We start from the raw sequence: 15820 nt of genomic DNA, 5'->3' as shown, positions 1-15820 counted from the left end.
CCGTCCAAAATATTTATCAAAGAGTTCTTTACCTGCTAAATTAAATAATAATCATAATTAACTCAGTTTATTACATCAAGGTGCATGAAAAATTGCTTAACAAACATTGACAATGATAAGTTAATGCGTTGGCAAGCCTGGACAAGAGATCTGGAATGTGATTTCAATGAATAGATAAAACAGTTATATTCACGGGAGTCGTACCGTGAATGCTGAAGGCTAAGTGTTTACAGATAGAAAGCGCTACAGAAGGGTATGCTTTTGCGTCTATTGCCAGACTTGAAAGCGTACTGATCCCTAAACTGCATGAAATTTTTCAGAACTTTAAATCATTGAGACTTCTTAAAAATGACTCGTCTTTCCATACATTTCGTCTCGTTGTAGTGGGTAGATCTCACTATGTTAATCTGCAGATGGAGACTGAAGTCGATGAAAAATCTATCGTTCGTTTTGTACCTACAACTTGCATGTGCGTCTATGTTCAAAGCAGTTAGAATAATTGCGAAGTCCGTAGCTTATCAGGCCTACTCAAAGACGCTCCTGGTTGCAGAAATGCCTCGCTGCTGCAGAGACACTCGGCGATGGAGTCTTGGCTGAAGAATGATTCTAAGCCTTCCGCTTCGTGCAAGGAAGACTCGCGTTTCAGCGTTTATTTTTCATCATGTAACTTTGATTGACTGAAATATAGATATTCTGAGTGCCGACCTGTAAAAAATTGTTTTAAAGGAAATTGGCCCCCTCCCGTTACTCACACTTCAGGCTGTTACCAATAACACGCTACCTAACACTTGGCACTGAGAAACTGTGTCCTACTCTCTGTCTCTGCTGTGGACGGTTGACATAGCCGCGTTTCCTCCCTCCCATTGTGAGATTATCCACACTTTTTATCTGCACAGCGAGTGAACTAATGTGTACAAACTTAACTTACTACTTAGCACACAAATGTACAAAACATCTGAACTGTCTTCTCAAGCCCAAGGTGCTAAACAGACATTTTATACAAATACGACCTTGTAAGGCAGCTAATATCAGGTGGGGATCGTAACAAATTTCATTGTAAATGCTGCTGTCATGTAACTAGAATGCATTAATTAATACAAGTAAAAGTTTGGGATCTATTCTAGAAATACAAAACAGCTATTCCCTTTGACTTCTACATATAATTTATCGACTGTGCTTTCAGGGACCAAGTATTACACAACAATCATGTTTAATTACTTTTGACAATAACAAAAAAATTTAACTCTTGGACATATTGAATTGACGATTATTAAAATCGTTATCTCTACATATGAACATTTTTTTATCATAGGAAAGAATGATTAAAATCTTCATCAGCTCATTTACATCGAATCAATTATTCAAAATGACAGTCACAATCGCATTATTTATTTTGCTGCCAACCGGTTTCAACCCGCGATGGGGTCATCTTCAGGGCAATTTACAATGTAAAGTTATAATATTGGTAAGAAATCATGTACGTCATCTACAAGCAATTAGTCAAAGTTACATAAATAAACAGATTTTTATCCCCATTTGGTCGCTCGCTGGAGTCGTCACCCTGCCTGCCCACGGTTGCTGGAAAGTAGTACCTCTAAACCTTTTATGTGAAAATTCTTACAGCTTTTTAAACAAAATAAATTTCGCTAATATTCCACATCTTTATTCCTCGTGTGTACATAGTTGAAGCCCTCTTCTACTAGAGGGCTCTAAATTGTAGCGTGCAACATGGCAGTGTGTAACGTATCTATGTCGGTGCGTGAGAAACAATTAGGAATTCAAAGAATTCGTCCACGCAGGGAGCACCCTTTCCTTCAGCATGCCGGTGCCAGGCAACACACGACCGTTGCGACATCTGCAAAAATCCGACACCTTGGATTCACTGCCATCGATCTTCATAAACCTGAACGCCCGTTACATAACAGCAGTGGTGGGAAATGGGTAGGTACTCCTTTTTTTGTTTTTCTTATGAAAATGATCTCCTTTGTGATTCTATATCCGCACAGCTACTCTACTTAGGTGGTCAGTTTGAATGGATATCCAGAACAAAAGAGATAAATTTTCTGACAGGTTAAACTGTGTGCTGGACTGTGACTCAAACTTGGGATCTTCACCAGTCACAGGCAAGTGCTCTGTTGGCTGAGCTATCTAAGCCCGATTAACGACTCACCTTCATAACATTAGCGTTTCTACCGGCAGTACCTCATCTCCTACATTCTATCTTTCACAGAAGTAGTACTGCGTACCTTGTGTCTCGTAAAGAGACGGTTTAGGCATAGTCTGCGGTTGAGTATTCAAATGGCAGACTTGAAACTTTGTTGCAAATTCTTTTTACTGATTCATCTACCTTGCAAATACTTTCTTCGATATTCTTTTGCCACATAATGTTCTCCCTCGTCATCCATTAAGCTTTGTGTTTTTCTTTGATTTTCATGTAGTCCTGAAATCAAAAATCTAAAAACAAATCTGAAACATATACTAATTATAATTTAAAATTCTTCACACAAAACAAATAAATGTCATCTTCTTGAGGAGAAAATTGTGAAAACGAAATCCACATTGTAAAATGCCTAGAACTACCTTTTTATGGTGTCTACAGATACATTTTGTTCGTATGTGACGTTAACACTTAAACTTCATTATTTCCGTTCTGCTATTGTTCACTCTGTGTTATTTCTAGACATTATAATGAACCCTAAATAACTAAGAAAATAAAAAAATAAAACGCTATTCCGTAGTGCTGCACTAAAACAGCCTTTGTCACTAGAGTGTAGCGCAATTGTTATTTTAAAACATAACCATAATTCTCATTATATTTCTTTTTCATGGTTAGATTGTGATGCTGTGTAGTAGTATACAGAGAAAAGTCTTCCTTGCATCTGGTAACTGCTGTCAAGATGTAATGGTTCATATATTCCTAACACCAATCGACGGCCTTTTTTTCGTTTCGGGGAACGCAACTCCATCGGGATGCAAAAGGTCTGCTGATGTGATACTGTTTGGTGTGCCCTGTATACAGTAGGTAAATTCCCTATTGGTTTGCCAGATGACCTTTACTTTTTCACACACAAATATGTGTTCCTGGGTATACATTAAGCAACAAGAAGCACACACCGGCGACCCGGTTACGTCGATGGCTTGTCCTGTTTGCTCTATTTACTAGGTGCATAACTACGCGACCTGACTGCCCTTCAGGTATGATTCGACAGAGAATGTCAGATTTGGCCCAACGGATATTATTGGCATCTTAAATGATTTACTGTTGCAAAATGAGCAAATTTCTCATCATTGAATGTAATCTTTGCTCCCATAACCCTCATCTAGATTCCTTCTAGTGGGAAAGACGTACATAATGTCGTGGATTCAGTTAGGTCCTTGACTGTCCGTGTTCAGTAATACATCGTTCCCATAAAACGTTATATTAATACCGTAAAATAACTGATGGTCTGGAATTATAGAGTCAAACTGACCTTCTGGAGTCTGGAAACAAGTTGTTAAAGGTATAGAAATACTTTCTGTCGGACTAATGATTGAGCTTGAATTACCTACTGCCTCCACCATGAAAAGTAGTGTGTGATGGATTAAAATGTAAATAAAAAATGTGAGTTTCGTTACATTCGTAATTATTAATGTCCAAAGAACACATGTGTTTTACACAGAACAATGACGTTAGTATTAAATGAATCACACAGTACACTCAGCATTTACATACAAAGATTTGCTCCATAAGTCAAGTCCAAGAAATCTTTTGGTGAATGAAACACCACACTCCTAAATTCAGTTACAAGCAAATACAGCTGTAAACCGATTCGCCGCCCCACCCCCCTCCCCGCCTTCTAGATCCGTTGTAGTGTATCTGCAATGTGGTCACACAAAAATCGTTTATAAGATATCCTTATCTAGGACGCTTCTGTAAATCTAGGCGTTTCTTCCTCTCTTCGTGGTTAGATAAACAAAGAAGCACTTAAAATATGTTCCAGATATTTCCCATCAAGGGTTTCATCACGTATGCATCGCCGGATATGAGTGGCCGTGCGGTTCTAGGCGCTACAGTCTGGAACCGAGCGACCGCTACGGTCGCAGGTTCGAATCCTGCCTCGGGCATGGATATGTGTCATGTCCTTAGGTTAGTTAGGTTTAATTAGTTCTAAGTTCTAGGCTACTGATGACCTCAGAAGTTAAGTCGCATAGTGCTCAAGAGCCATTAGAAAATATCCCATATTAATCGTAACTATGGACAATTACCTTTCCAGCATGGCTAACCAAATCATAAATAAGAAAATTCATTACCTTGTATTCCAGAGGGGACGTGTAGAGAAATGTTGTATACGATTTTGACTTTCATTTCATCAATACGAACTCTAAACTGCTTTCAGATATCACTCTCCAACTTTGTCAGTATAATACAAAGCATATCTTATGAAACACGTGCAAAACCACACCTTTACTAAATAACATATCAAGAGGAATTGACCTAAGAGGAAGGCACTGTCCTCTTTGAAGCTTGCAAGCTTTGTGGTGCTTCTAAGGGTCAAAAATTCTCATTGGCCAAGGCCACCCTTGCCCCAAAGAGCTCAGGCAAGAAAAACTATTATAGCACACACAGGAGCAAATATACAGAAAGTCGATTAGTTGGTGCAGATATGAAAGAAAACATTGCTAGTGAGTAATAGACACATAAGAACATAATATTTGGAAGTTGGAAAAGCGTAAAAGACGAATTTCATCCATTTTCTGTTGCTATTTTCGACAGTCCTCTGACGGATTTTATATGGGCCACCAAGAAACCCTATCCAGTGTCTACCTCTTTGTCATAGAATAGCACTTGTTCTCAGTGTCCACAATTATTTGCTAGCTATGTTCCTATCTCTGTTGTCCCGCACAGTTTCTACCCTCGGCAGCTCCTTCGCCTGGCGTGGATTACTCCCCGATGTCTTACCGCAATTTCCTATCACTTTATCCTTCCTTCTTGTCATTTTGTTTCACGTATTCCTCTCGTCGCTGATGCTGCGGAGACCCTCCTCCTTTCTTATCTTAAGACGATCTAAATTGTTCTAGTCGTGGGTGATGGATGTGTGCCAAGAAAATACCACAAAGGTGTCAGAGAAGCACTTTCCTATGATTGTTCAAAGATGACGTTCATTTGTTGCTCTGTCATTATTTTCATCTTAAATCATTATGGTTGTCATATATAAGTCACCTGAATTGCAGGAGACGGACCTAAGTGAAATTTATCTAGAGACACATATTTGAATTGTTGTCTCGCCAGGGTAATGATTCCAAGATACGCAACAGCTAGTATACTGGCTTCTTATTTTAATTTGACTTTTACATGAAACACACGTACCGATATTTTCACAGATTTTGTTCATACAGTTTGTTTTAGAATCAATTTCTCGTTGTATAAACTTTTAAGTTATGACAGAAAAAAAGAGTTGATCACAACAAATATTTTCTCACTTCCACTAGCAATGGTGCTTATCTCTAAAAGATGTTTTCTCCTTTGGTCCTCACAGGACGATGCAGCCTGTTTCTATAACACAGAGGAGCCTTTGTAGGCCGCAGATGGAACACGTGTTGTCACAAGTCGCTGGGCCTGGTCGATAGCGTTCGTGGGCTGAGGATGCGTGGGAACCACGCGAGATGCGTATCATGGGCGGCGAGGAAAAACAGGTCGCCGCACAGGGAGGAAAGGAAGAAGGCTTTCCGCCGAGAAACACAAAGGACTCGTGTGACAAACGTTCAGCGAAGGCTTAACGTCACGGATCCTCCTGTGTTGGGAGCCGGCACTCGTACAAACAAAGCAGTCTGTGCTATTGTTAGAGACATTTTTGTTGATGTCTGTGGAACACATTATGACAGAAATGTTTTCTTGCTTCTTTTCATGGCTGTCCTTTCCTTCAATATTTATTATCTCGACAGCGAGGACGTTAGACACGGAACAGATAAATTTACGAATGCATACGTGATGAAACCCTTTGTGTGGGCAATATTTTGAACATATTTTAATTGCTTCTTTGTTGATCTGTCCACGAAGAGAGGAAGAAATGCCTAGATTTACAGAAGCGTCCTAGTTACGAATATCTTATTCTGACATTCTTCAAATAATTTGTCCTTTTCCTTAAAAGATGTTATCTTTCTACCATAATGGATCATCTTCTCAGGAATGTATGAAGCAAACGATTTTTATGTGACCACATTGCGGATACACTACAACGGATTTAGGAGGAGGGGGGGGGGGCATTTCAATTTCAGTCGGCGCAAATTCGTATTCTTGAAGAAAAAAAACTTTGTTCCACAGAGCGCCTAGCATCCATCGCACTTTGGTCTGTCGATTGTTAAAATGATTTTGAAACGCGTCCCTGTTGGTTTTTGAACATTTTTGAACACATTCTAAGTTGATTTCTAAACGAATCATAAGTTGATTTTTGAATGCGTGCGTGGTGTACGTGATGTCTGTGCCAGGGGAATCCCCATCGCATCTATAAATAAAAAAAACTTTCCCGCAGAGAAAAGGGGGCGGGCTATACTGTCTGAGTTGAATAAACCTAAATGGTGAATGCAAATCGCTGTTTGTTTATGTGGTTGATTGGATGTGCGAATGATAAGCTCTGTTATAATTTGTGTCGAAATCCATAGATTCAGACTACCAGAGTGGAAATAAGCGACTAACAGGGATAACGGCCAAGAAAGATTACGTATTTTCTTCTCTGTGTATCGAAGAAAATGAGATTTTGGCAGAAAATATTTGCCAGATCACTACACTACTAAGGAACAGTGGCACAGCATCCGGTTAGCAACTGCTTAATTCTATTCTCGGAATAACCCGGAAAACGCATTGTACGAACACGTAATAACGCCTAACCGCAGAATAAACGCGGTGTAACTAAACCTGTGATTCCGGCATGGTTGGTGAAGTTAACCGGAGAATAAGTTTTGACTGTCGCAGGAATAGTTACAGAATTAGTGATGACAAGATTGTTAGAACGAGGAAGGAGAGGAAACGGGGATATCACACAAATTATACGGCAGAATATGACGACTCCACATTTGTATAAAAATTTCGTACTACTATTGCTATTCAATCTCATGCTTCAGAAACTGGATCATATGAATGAAATGTAAAACTATTTTATAACGAAACTTTTTGCTTGTAGTAGACCTAATAGGCATTTAATACTGGTACTTCGTGAATTATATTCTGTAGTGTTAGTTATGTAAATAAGGTGGATAAAAATGACAATTTGTGCCAAAACAGTCTCGCTTATTTCGCGTGTGTTACAATTGCTGCAGTATTATGAAGGCCTACTTCATTTTAGCCAGCAGACAGTGACAAAATAGACGTAATCAAATCGAGAAACCACACCAGTCTTGGGTACTATTCGTATCAACAGCTTTTTCAGTATCAGACAACATTTTGCGTTTTCAAAACGTTTGACGAACTTTGATGCGATAATAGACTCTTTCGCAGAAAGGAAAGTACGCCATAGCTGTTTCAAGATTAGAGAGAAAAAATGCTGGACCTAATGTTTGAAGAAATGTGTACCGACTTGCTTGTCTCTTGTCTTTACTGCTTTTATGTTTCCTATATTTAATTTTCTGTCACACAAAAGTGAAAGTTATTAGCTAATAGGTAATCAAGAGTGCAAATTTTCTGAAGAGTTTTATTCTCCCGGTCACAAATAATCCCTACCATTACTAATTATGAGTTTTTTTAAGGGAAGTAGTATGTCAGACTGGCCGACTGGGAGCAGGAGAGGCACCGCACGACATTTTAATGTCCACTGTCCTAAATATAGGTTTGATGGTCTCCATTGCAAAATATACACGTTTGACTTCCACAGAGCGAAATACAGTGACGTAAGACGGAAAAATGTTGCGTGAAGAGGCGTAGCACTGCACCTTGGCACATTTAAGACCAAATTACACGTCTTATATTTCCTCAAACATATATGTTTTATATATCAAACTTTTCAGAAGAATGTGCGCTACAAAATGAACGTTTAAGAAGTGGCTTTCTTTCATTTTGTTCTTTCTTTGGCGAAGACAGTTATTCCAACCAAAGACAACGAAATTTAGAGATGTAGTCTTAACCCTTCCTCCCAAGATGTTTCTGTTGAATTATACTTAATATCTGATTTTGCACGGAATGAAATGAATGGATCGATTGCGATGAAATCTGTGAATATGCAGATAAACCCCATGCTCGCTCAACGGCATTAAGTTCATTACTGCATATCGTGTTGACAATGTGGTCGATTGTTGAATAATTGTGTCTGTTGGACTTGGAGATTCAGCCGTATACCGAACTAATTTTTCAGCACTGTTGTGAAAACATCGTTTCCATGCAACTTTTATCTCTTGAAAACTTATTCCAAGGTGTGTTTCTGTCGTTATTAGTCGCTAATGAGTAAGTTCAATAATTTTCTTGCAATAATTTTACGCTGGCTCCCACAATGACCAGGCTCACGACTTGCATGACAAAACTCGCATCGAATGACAAGGATTGACTGTACTCTCATATTCAGGCTTCTTCTGGAGCTCCGTCGTTATCTACCGAGAACAGTCTTATCTACCGAGAACAGTCCTCGAGCACCTTTGTTTAACGGTATATCTCTCCACTGTTCTGTGACACGCAAGTTTCTGTCTATCCTAAAAGCAGTACAAGTTCCCGCTTTATCTCTCAGAAGGTTACCACCAGAAGTATACGATCATAAGGACGACTGTAGAGCTTTAATGAATACTCATTGACATCGATGGATCCTTTCTAACTTCAAAGCTTCACTGATAATCTGGTGCACTCTTGGAATGTCCGAAACGCACCAAAATTGTTGTAGATATTGTAATGGACAAGAACCGATTAATTACAAGGTTCGTTGAACAAATAATGCCCATTTTTTACAGCAGTTAGTAAATAAAGGAAAATGTTCTATTGTATCTTTTAAATTTCATGAGTAAATACAGGAAAACATTCTATTGTATGTTTTAAATTTCATGCTTCTTTAACACGTGCGTGAAGTTGTGAACTATTCCGACAGATGGAGAGCGGTGCTGAACCAAACAAAAAAAAAAAAACACCTACACACTCATTACAAGCAACGTTCTGTAATTGAAGTCTTGGTTGCGAAAAAAACCAGTGGTGAATATCCATAAAAGTTTGTATGTAGTGGATGGTGACGATGCAGTTCACAGTACTATTGGGCCATGAGTAAAGTGTCAGGAAGTGCAGAAATAGAGCTCCATGTTCGGAGCCATTCTGGACGTCCTGTCACAGCCACTGTTCCCGAGGCGATGAATCGCGGCGCATCACAACACTAGAGTTATATCTACAGCTGTCAGTTATCACTGGACGTTCGTGTTCGCGTGCAGTGACAAACTATTGTATACTCAAAAACGGGTTGTAGATGGGCTTCATGAAATTCGACAACAGATCACAAGTTTCAAAGGTAACTCATTTCATTTTAACTGTTGGTGCAGTTTGACGCCAATGGATTAACATTATCAGCAAATTCTAACCATTATGAATAAAAACGTGATAAGAAAAACAGCTGTGGGCATTATTCATTAAAGGACCCTCCTACTTTATGTTCCAACCACTCACTGGCAATATTCTTATTAACGTAGTGACTTCTGAACACTTGTATCCACATGCTGTAGGAACTGTTCCCGTGTAAGTTAGTTAGGATAATGACTTCTGTACCTCACAGTGAGTAGTTAATTCTGTATTGCATTCCTAACCACTACTGTGTTCTGTATGTGCACTTGTTTTCCTTTAAATTTGACAGTCGGCCTCGCAAGTGTCAGGATCGTCAAATTTTTACTGACACTGTAAAAATGCCAGGATGATGTCTCAGGATGGTGAGCAGGGTGAAGCACCAGTTTTCCGGCCATGTAATCAGAAAGGCAGTGATATAAAAAACACCATTCTTAATTTGGCAAGAACTTATACTGCAGCAGTTGACAGTGTCTCATCAATATGCGTGGACCCCAGATGGAGGAGCCCGTGTCAGCATAGCACGGGGCAACGTGCTGGTTTTGCACGGATGCCAGTAGACAGCAAGGCGGCTTTAGTGGACATGCTGCCAACAGCAAGGCGAGGAAGGGCCGCGCTGGCAGCAGCCCACAGCAGTAGGTCAGGTATGGGATCGAACCAGGCATGGACTGCAGACTCAGGACGCCTTGCAGTCAGTTGACAAGCCTGGAGGAGACCCCAGCCTGATGGAACCCATTCAGGCATCGGCAGCATCAGACATGGGAGCGGTCCTCAGACCAACAGCTGGTGGAGGGGGTGGCTAGTTTTAGACGTGGCTAGGTGACCCATATTGGGTCCAATGTTGGTGTGGAATAGTATTTGGCATAAACAGCAGACGTCGATGGGTACTGCTAGGCCAGCGTGTGTAGTACTTGTATGTGCTTGGCTCGGTTCTGTTATGACAATGCTCCACTTGTACAACGCCACCGCAACAGTATTCTGGCCCTGGCAGCTGAATTTCCCACGTAACATACTAGTCCGCCTGGCCGCAGCACGTGACGTCCCCAAGGGAAGGTGGTGGAGCAACACGCCGTAGTCAGTAACTAACACACGTAACTCCAATACTACAGTCAAACCACCACAGTGTAATGGTAATTACTATGACATTTCCACCAATGACAACCGTTATAGTACCAATAGTAGAAATACCTATACTAAACACTCAAAATAGAGTAAAGCAACCCAGTAACCACGCTTATGCTTACTGTCAAAATTTCTGCCATATAAGGTATCAAGTGAAATTTGTGACTGGATTGAGGACTTTTTAGTAGGGAAGACACAGCATGTTACCTTGGATGGAGAGTCATAGTCATATGTGGAAGTAACTGCAGGTAAACCCCAAGGAAGTGTGTTGCGACCTGTGCTGTCCATGTTGTATATAAATAACCTTGCCGACAATACTAATACTAAATTCAGACTTTTTGCAGACGATGCTGTTATCTGTAATGAAGTACCGTCTGAAAGATGCTGCATAAATATTGAGTCAGATCTTGATAAGATTTCGAAGTGGTACAAAAACTGGCAATTTGCTTCAAATGTTCAGAAACGTAAAATTGTACAATTCACAAAACGAAACCATGTAGTACCCTATGACTATAATATCAATAATTGACAGATGGTGTCGGCCAACTGTAGGGAAGCAGCCTACTCACGCCGTATAAAATTCACATCAGTCTTTCCATTGTGTGCCAGCCATTCCGCTGTAACTAGTTCTGACGTCATAAATGTTGCGCAATACTTTAAAAATCAAGTAAATAACCTGAAACGTTTCTAGCATGTCAGGAGTAATACTAAATCAATATGTGTTGAATATCAGTTCAATAACTTTAACCATTTTCGAAATTTGGATGTTTCTCTGTAAAAATCATTGGCGCAACAGAAAAGAGCTAGAAACTTAAAAATTTATATGTAGATTCCTTTTGCACAATAATTTAGTAGAAACAGTATTCTGGATCTCACAAATTAAAATTTTAGTTCAAATTCATGATTTTTCCGGTTTTTGTCTTAGAAATTAAGGAAGCAAGATTGATTAAGTAGGCGAATGAATAAGGCTAGGATGTTTAAATTGAAGTGGAATGGAGATCCGCTATAATCATAAAGATGTGAGAAGTTTCAACAGAATAACTATAAAACTATAGCGATAGCGTATCTCCAAAGGGCAAGTTCAGAGCTCGTCTACTGTGTGTAGTGTAAATAAATTAATTCTCTCGCCTAAAATATTTTACTTAACCACGTCAGACTTTTATTGTGATTACCTACCTGTGTGCTGATTGCACATTTAAATTGAGAGCTTCATCAGCCATCAGCGAAGGAAGCAATGATTTATTCGATAACTTAAAGTGGTGCATTACTGGCCCAGCGGCTAGTCGGGAGAGCGGATTTTATCAGGCGTTCCATGAGAGAAGAAGGCCCCAGTTCTCTTCAGACGCTGAATAGCACACCACCTGTGCCGGGAGTCGCGTCGCGTCGGTATCATTGCTATAAACAGCCTCGGATGCCGTAATAAGTTACTCGGGATACGCGTAACCATGAAATCGTTTTTCGAGTGAAGTTTTAATTCTGGGATGACGTTAATGATCTATCTTCAGATTTCGTATGTCGTATTTTCACGTGCGTCGCGGGACAGACATTCTACCATTATTTAGCGTGGCGTTTGAGGAACATTATCATGAAATTATGGCGAGCATTCACTTAAACATTTAATTTGAACAGTTATAGTTGTATCAGTGCATTAGACTCTGAACTTCTCTGTTAGTTGGACTGTGTGGATTCTTTTTGGTCTGGTTTTCAGAATATAGCGAACATTTTTAGAGAATCGTTTTTGATTATGAATCCCAGACAATCTCCTAATTCCTCAGAGCTAAAAGCTGTAGCTATAAGTGTATTTCTCAGATGAAGTGGGCACTAGGAATTCTAATTACAGGCTTCACGTTTTGCTAATCACTTTCTGGTTGCCAATATTGTAGTTAGTGAGCCAGTGTTGAGAATGGCAAAAGACTGCATAAATAATAGGAACATTTATATAACAAATAATTCCACCCGTCGCCCCACATATGGTGCTAATCGGCTGGGGAAAACAAACAAAACATTTTTATAACAACAATTAATTCCATCAGCTGCCCCACATATGGTGCATTGGCCGGTAAATGTATCTTTTCTACTTTACACTCTACATTTAAATAACAACAATTATTCAGCCCGCCGCCCCACATATGGTGCATCGGCCGGGAAAGAAGCTGAGTAAAAGTGAAAGTGATTTTTAAATATTCGGATTCGGGAGTGAAATACGACACGCAACTGAGTAATAGAACAGTGATAGTGTTGTGTGTGCATGTGGAAGACGCAATTGGATTAACAACGCATCTGGATTGACGGAGCTGGCACTGAGTCTAGCGGCGCTGCCGGCATCGCGAGAAGCCAGTTTCGCCCCACCACAGTCGTCCGCTGGAGCAACCAGAGCCGCGCCTGCAGTTGCGGGCCACGCAAACACACAGCAGCCGTCGACGTGCCGTCTGCAGTTCAATGCGCCACGTCGCATCAGTAATCCTGGTACGCCGCGCCGGCAACGCCATACGTCGTGCTGAAGGAACTAAGTTAAGTGAAAACCTGTTAAAAATTTTACTAACCTGCACCAAAAAACTGTTGGCAATGGAACGGCCAGAAGAAACTGGGGTTAAACTTAAATCAGAACCTTTGTCTGTTGAGGGAACTGTAAATCCAGACAACGGTTCACGTGTAAATATGCATGAAAATAGTAATGTTAAAGTGAAATATGAAGTATTGTCTCCTGACAGTAGTGTGAAAAGGGGCAATGATTCAATAATAGAGACCCCTGTAGTAAAGCAGAAATCAGAAATTGTTAATTTATTGGATGATAGTTTATCTGATGAGTTAAAAACGAGACAGACATCAGAGGTGCTAGAGTTTAAAAAGGATAAGTTAGATATGACTGATCTATCAGATGTCTCATTTAGTTTTGATGATTCTGGTATTGGAGCTATTTTTTCGTCACTTGAGTGTGATAAGAAGCCAGTGAGTGTGCAAACCAAAGATACTGGGGCTATTGATTTAAATGTTATATTACAAGCAATAGCTACCAGTAATGCTAAAATGACTGCTGAATTAAAGTCTGAAATAACTGAGGTCAAAAGCTGTAATGCTGAATTAAAGTATGAGATTGTGGCCAGCCAAACCAATTTTAATAAACGGTTTGAAGCAATGGACAATAAATTAGAATCCAATAAAGCTGAATTAGAAACTTCCTTCAAGACTGGCTGCAATAAGTTGAAAGAGGATCTGGACAGTTTAAATTATAAAATTGATTACAACCATGAGGATATTAAGAAAAAGGTTGCTCAACAGTTATCTGAGATGTATAAAACAGTAAAATCCGAAGTTGCTGAGGTTCGCAAAGCCTTCCAAATGGAAGATGCGTTGCTGGAGCACAAGTTAACAGAAAAGATCGAGGCGGAATCTGAACTGTGCTCAGATACGTTTAAATATGTTAATATAAAAGTAAACATACGTCAAGCAGAAGTAGAGGCAATCAAAACTGATACTACTCATATTGTGCAAAGAGTAGATAATGTTGAAATGAGAATAGAAAATATTAGTACTAACATTGCTAACACTGAGAGTAAAGTAGCTTCAGTAACTTCTGGTAATGGTAGTATGCAACAAATTGTAGCTGCAAACGCCGCTTTTATCGGGTGTCGGCAGTTCTTGCGGTTCGATCCAGATAAAAATATCCACCCACTAGATTTTTGGAACGATTTTGAAGATGTGATTCCACCAACTTGGTCTGAACGAGAGAAAATCTCATTTATTAGAAGCCATTTAGCAGGTGACACCATGCGTTGGTCAGCTGATGTTATGATGAAGTGTAAAACATTAGCGGAATTTAAAACAGCTTTCATTAATGAGAATTGGTCTAGCAATAAGCAAAAGTGAAGTGTTGAAAGAATTTTGGAGTGGAAAAAGCTTCAATGCAGGCATGGAATCTATTAAAGAGTTTGCTAGGTCATGGATCTCACGTTTGTCACATTTGGCCGAAAAGCTAAAACCTGAAATAATAATACTAGGTCTTGAAGCCAAACTGCCATGGTATTGGCAAACTAGAATTATATCTGCCCCTAGAGACAATCTGGATCGTTTCATTGAATATTTGGAACGTGTAGAGCGTGTGGCTGCCAATAAAGAGCAAGCACGTAATAACAGAAATGCTAATAACACTTGTAGTAATTTTATGAACGAGCAGAATGGCAATGCAAACATCAAAACAGTAGGTGTTCGCTATCCTAAGAGAGGTAGGAATTGGAGAAATAATTATCAGAACCAACAATGGCATCCAAATGGTAGTAATTTTGTTCCGAACAAAATTTTGCAGGTAAACAACAGTGCGGAAAGCACTGCTGTGCCAGTTAACTATAATGGAAATAAAGGAAACAGTAGTATTCCGAGGCAGGAAAACTAGTTCCCGTCTATGAGGACACTGGCGCTCACCAGGCGGTTATTTTTCCTAAACCAGTAGTTTACAGTAACTGGTTAGACAGATCAGAATACTTAGACTGAACATGTGGATGAGGGGTCGGTAGCATCTAAGGATACAGCAGAAATATTAGATCACTCACAGTATTTGATAGATATCGTGTTAGAGACGCTTTCTAAGTGGGAAGAGAAAGGGAAGGCGCAGCAGTGTAACGGTAGAGAAGAGCTACAAAATACTGAATTGTCAGGTGAAGAAGCAGAAGAAATTCATGCTTATATTTACGATGAGGATGATGTGCTCTTATCTAAAGTGCCTGTGCAGGATGTTGATACTGTACTAATAGATTTAGGACAGGAGGTAAGTGAGAATGTAGAGGGTAGCCTGTTGGGGGTCGATGAACCCAGTAGCTGTGACCAGTTGTCACTTGAGAAGGAACCCGACGATAATAATGAAAGTGGTTTAGCTGTAACTAGTGTTATGCCCGGTCTGGAGGCGCAGAATCGCTCAGACTACAGTAATTTGGGTCATGTTCAGCAAACTAAATGTAATGAAGTCGTGCGGTGTTTCGATTTAAAATTAATAGACCGACTGGAAAAGGCAGCTGAAAATGTAATTCAGGAAACCCCTACACACTTTGACCTAAATGTAATGAAGACAGATGTCGATCACTTTAGTTGGAGAAAAATCCAAAAGGAACTACTGGATGAGTTTGAGGAACCACCTGTACAAATTAGAATAAGCCACCCTATTATAATAGTGAATATGTTGGGTATTAATATACGTTGTCTCTTAGACAGCGG

This window comes from Schistocerca cancellata, chromosome 8, assembly GCF_023864275.1.
Source record: "Schistocerca cancellata isolate TAMUIC-IGC-003103 chromosome 8, iqSchCanc2.1, whole genome shotgun sequence".
In the NCBI taxonomy this organism is placed as follows: domain Eukaryota; kingdom Metazoa; phylum Arthropoda; class Insecta; order Orthoptera; family Acrididae; genus Schistocerca; species Schistocerca cancellata.
Note: the sequence above shows the minus strand (reverse complement) of the source record.